The sequence below is a fragment of the Heptranchias perlo genome, unplaced genomic scaffold, assembly GCF_035084215.1.
Source record: "Heptranchias perlo isolate sHepPer1 unplaced genomic scaffold, sHepPer1.hap1 HAP1_SCAFFOLD_47, whole genome shotgun sequence".
NCBI classification, from domain to species: domain Eukaryota; kingdom Metazoa; phylum Chordata; class Chondrichthyes; order Hexanchiformes; family Hexanchidae; genus Heptranchias; species Heptranchias perlo.
In genome coordinates, this window is record NW_027139484.1 from 8,494,383 (window position 1) to 8,498,883 (window position 4,501).

Below are 4,501 nucleotides of genomic sequence, written 5' to 3' on the forward strand. Positions count from 1 at the left end.
ATAGCATACAAGGCTACGGAACAAATGCTGGAATATGGGATTAGAGTAGATAGGGCTTGATGGCCGGCGCGGACACGATGGGCCGAAGGTCCTCTATCCGTGCTGTATAACTCTATGACTCTATGACTCTATTAGTTTAAGGTGCTGTATTTGTTTGAGGAACACTATTAGTTTCAGGTGCTGTATTAGTTTGAGGAACACTATTAGTTTGAGGTGCTGTATTTGTTTGAGGAACACTATTAGTTTGAGGTGCTGTATTTGTTTGAGGAACACTATTAGTTTGAGGTGCTGTATTTGTTTGAGGAACACTATTTGTTTGAGGTGCTGTATTTGTTTGAGGAACACTATCAGTTTGAGGTGCTGTATTTGTTTGAGGAACACTATTAGTTTGAAGTGCTGTATTTGATTGAGGAACACTATTAGTTTGAGGTGCTGTATTTGTTTGAGGAACACCATTAGTTTGAGGTGCTGTATTAGTTTGAGGAACACTATTAGTTTGAGGTGCTGTATTTGTTTGAGGAACACTATTAGTTTGAGGTGCTGTATTTGTTTGAGGAACACTATTAGTTTGAGATGCTGTATTTGTTTGAGCAACACTATTAGTTTGAGGTGCTGTATTAGTTTGAGACTCATGTCTCACGAATTTGATTGAGTTTTTTGAAGGGGTAACCAAGAAGATAGATGAGGGCTGTGCAGTAGACGTGGTCTACATGGACTTCAGCAAAGCATTTGACAAGGTACCGCATGGTAGGTTGTTACATAAGGTTAAATCTCATGGGATCCAAGGTGAGGTAGCCAATTGGATACAAAATTGGCTTGACGACAGAAGACAGAGGGTGGTTGTCGAGGGTTGTTTTTCAAACTGGATGCCTGTGTCCAGCGGTGTGCCTCAGGGATCGGTGCTGGGTCCGCTGTTATTTGTTATTTATATTAATGATTTGGATGAGAATTTAGGAGGCATGGTTAGTAAGTTTGCAGATGACACCAAGATTGGTGGCATTGTGGACAGTGAAGAAGGTTATCTAGGATTGCAACGGGATCTTGATAAATTGGGCCAGTGGGCCGATGAATGGCAGATGGAGTTTAATTTAGATAAATGTGAGGTGATGCATTTTGGTAGATCGAATCGGGCCAGGACCTACTCCGTTAATGGTAGGGCGTTGGGGAGAGTTATAGAACAAAGAGATCTAGGAGTACAGATTCATAGCTCCTTGAAAGTGGAGTCACAGGTGGATAGGGTGGTGAAGAAGGCATTCAGCATGCTTGGTTGCATTGGTCAGAACATTGAATGCAGGAGTTGGGATGTCTTGTTGAAGTTGTACAGGGCATTGGTGAGGCCACACTTGGAGTACTGTGTACAGTTCTGGTCACCCTATTATAGAAAGGATATTATTAAACTAGAAAGAGTGCAGAAAAGATTTACTAGGATGCTACCGGGACTTGATGGTTTGACTTACAGGGAGAGGTTGGACAGACTGGGACTTTATTCCCTGGAGAGTAGGAGATTAAGGGGTGATCTTATAGAAGTCTATAAAATAATGAGGGGCATAGATAAGGTCGATAGTCAAAATCTTTTCCCAAAGGTAGGGGAGTCTATAACGAGGGGGCACAGATTTAAGGTGAGAGGGGAGAGATACAAAATGATCCAGAGGGGCAATTTTTTCACTCAAAGGGTGGTGAGTGTCTGGAACGAGCTGCCAGAGGCAGTAGTAGAGGCGGGTACAATTTTGTCTTTTAAAAAGCATTTGGACAGTTACATGGGGAAGATGGGTATCGAGGGATATGGGCCAAGTGCAGGCAATTGGGACTAGCTTAGTGGTATAAACTGGGCGACATGGACATGTTGGGCCGAAGGGCCTGTTTCCATGTTGTAACTTCTATGATTCTATGATTCTATTTGTTTGAGGAACACTATCAGTTTGAGGTGCTGTATTTGTTTTAGGAACACAATTTATTTGAAGTGCTGTATTTGTTTGAGGTACAGTATTATTTTGAGGTACAGTATTATTTTGAGGTACTGTATTAGTTTGAGGTACTGTATTTGTTTGAGGAACACTATTAGTTTGAGGTGCTGTATTAGTTTGAGGAACACTATTAGTTTGAGGTGCTGTATTTGTTTGAGGAACACTATTAGTTTGAGGTGCTGTATTAGTTTGAGGAACACTATTAGTTTGAGGTGCTGTATTTGTTTGAGGAACGCTATTAGTTTGAGGTGCTGTATTTGTTTGAGGAACACTATTAGTTTGAGATGCTGTATTTGTTTGAGCAACACTATTAGTTTGAGGTGCTGTATTTGTTTGAGGAACACTATTAGTTTGAGGTGCTGTATTTGTTTGAGGAACACGATTAGTTTGAAGTGCTGTATTTGTTTGAGGTACAGTATTATTTTGAGGTACAGTATTATTTTGAGGTACTGTATTAGTTTGAGGTACTGTATTTGTTTGATGCACTGTATTAATTCGAGGTACAGTATTAGTTTGAGGTGCTGCGTTAGTTTGAAGTGTTGTATTAGTTTGAGGTGTTGTATCAGTTTGAGGTGCTCTATTAGTTTGAGGTGTTGTATTAGTTTGAGGTGTTGTATTAGTGTGAGGTGCTCTATTAGTTTGAGGTGTTCTAGTAGTGTGAGGTGCTCTATTAGTTTGAGGTGTTGTAGTAGTTTGTGGTGTTATATTATTTTCAGAATCTGTGTCATTTTGAGGTACTGTATTCGTTTGAGGTACTGTATTAGTTTGAGGTACTTTATTAGCTTGAGATACTGTATTAGATTGAGATGCTGTATTAGTTTGAGGTATTCGATTAGTTTCAGGCTCTGTATCGGTTTGAGGTATTTATTAGTTTGAGATGATGTATTAATTTGAGGTACTATATTAATTTCAGTTTCTTTATCGTTTGAGGTACTTTATTAGTTTGAGCTACTGAATTAGATTAAGATGCTGTATTAGTTTGAGGTTTTATATTAGTTTCAGGTTCTGTATCGGTTTGTATTAGTTTAAGGTGTTGTATTTGTTTGAGGTACTGTATTAGTATGAGACGATGTATTAGCTTGAGGTATTGTATTAGTTTCAGATTCTCGATACGTTTGAGGTACTGTATTAGTTTGAGGTACTATTTTAGTTTGAGAAACTCTATCAGTTTGAGGTGTTATATTAGTTTGGGGTATCTGTATTATAAGGAAAGAGTTAATCTTTATATTGAATTAATATTAACCTTTAGCTTTTGCCTCTTAAGGAAGGAAGTATAAATCTCTGTTGGGAGAATGAAACTACAATAATAAGACGGATTTGCTTCATTTTATATGCATGCATATGTTTAACATAGAGACGAGTCGATTCTGAAGTCCAGAAACGCTTGGATTGCAGCTGATATCATAATACTCGTAAGTTAATTGTCCTTTTGATATAAACAATTCTCTGACAATCATAACAAGGCCTTTAAATCATTGAATGCAGGAGTTGGGATGTCTTGTTGAAGTTGTACAGGGCATTGGTGAGGCCACACTTGGAGTACTGTGTACAGTTCTGGTCACCCTATTATAGAAAGGATATTATTAAACTAGAAAGAGTGCAGAAAAGATTTACTAGGATGCTACCGGGACTTGATGGTTTGACTTACAGGGAGAGGTTGGACAGACTGGGACTTTATTCCCTGGAGAGTAGGAGATTAAGGGGTGATCTTATAGAAGTCTATAAAATAATGAGGGGCATAGATAAGGTCGATAGTCAAAATCTTTTCCCAAAGGTAGGGGAGTCTATAACGAGGGGGCACAGATTTAAGGTGAGAGGGGAGAGATACAAAATGATCCAGAGGGGCAATTTTTTCACTCAAAGGGTGGTGAGTGTCTGGAACGAGCTGCCAGAGGCAGTAGTAGAGGCGGGTACAATTTTGTCTTTTAAAAAGCATTTGGACAGTTACATGGGGAAGATGGGTATCGAGGGATATGGGCCAAGTGCAGGCAATTGGGACTAGCTTAGTGGTATAAACTGGGCGACATGGACATGTTGGGCCGAAGGGCCTGTTTCCATGTTGTAACTTCTATGATTCTATGATTCTATTTGTTTGAGGAACACTATCAGTTTGAGGTGCTGTATTTGTTTTAGGAACACAATTTATTTGAAGTGCTGTATTTGTTTGAGGTACAGTATTATTTTGAGGTACAGTATTATTTTGAGGTACTGTATTAGTTTGAGGTACTGTATTTGTTTGAGGAACACTATTAGTTTGAGGTGCTGTATTAGTTTGAGGAACACTATTAGTTTGAGGTGCTGTATTTGTTTGAGGAACACTATTAGTTTGAGGTGCTGTATTAGTTTGAGGAACACTATTAGTTTGAGGTGCTGTATTTGTTTGAGGAACGCTATTAGTTTGAGGTGCTGTATTTGTTTGAGGAACACTATTAGTTTGAGATGCTGTATTTGTTTGAGCAACACTATTAGTTTGAGGTGCTGTATTTGTTTGAGGAACACTATTAGTTTGAGGTGCTGTATTTGTTTGAGGAACACGA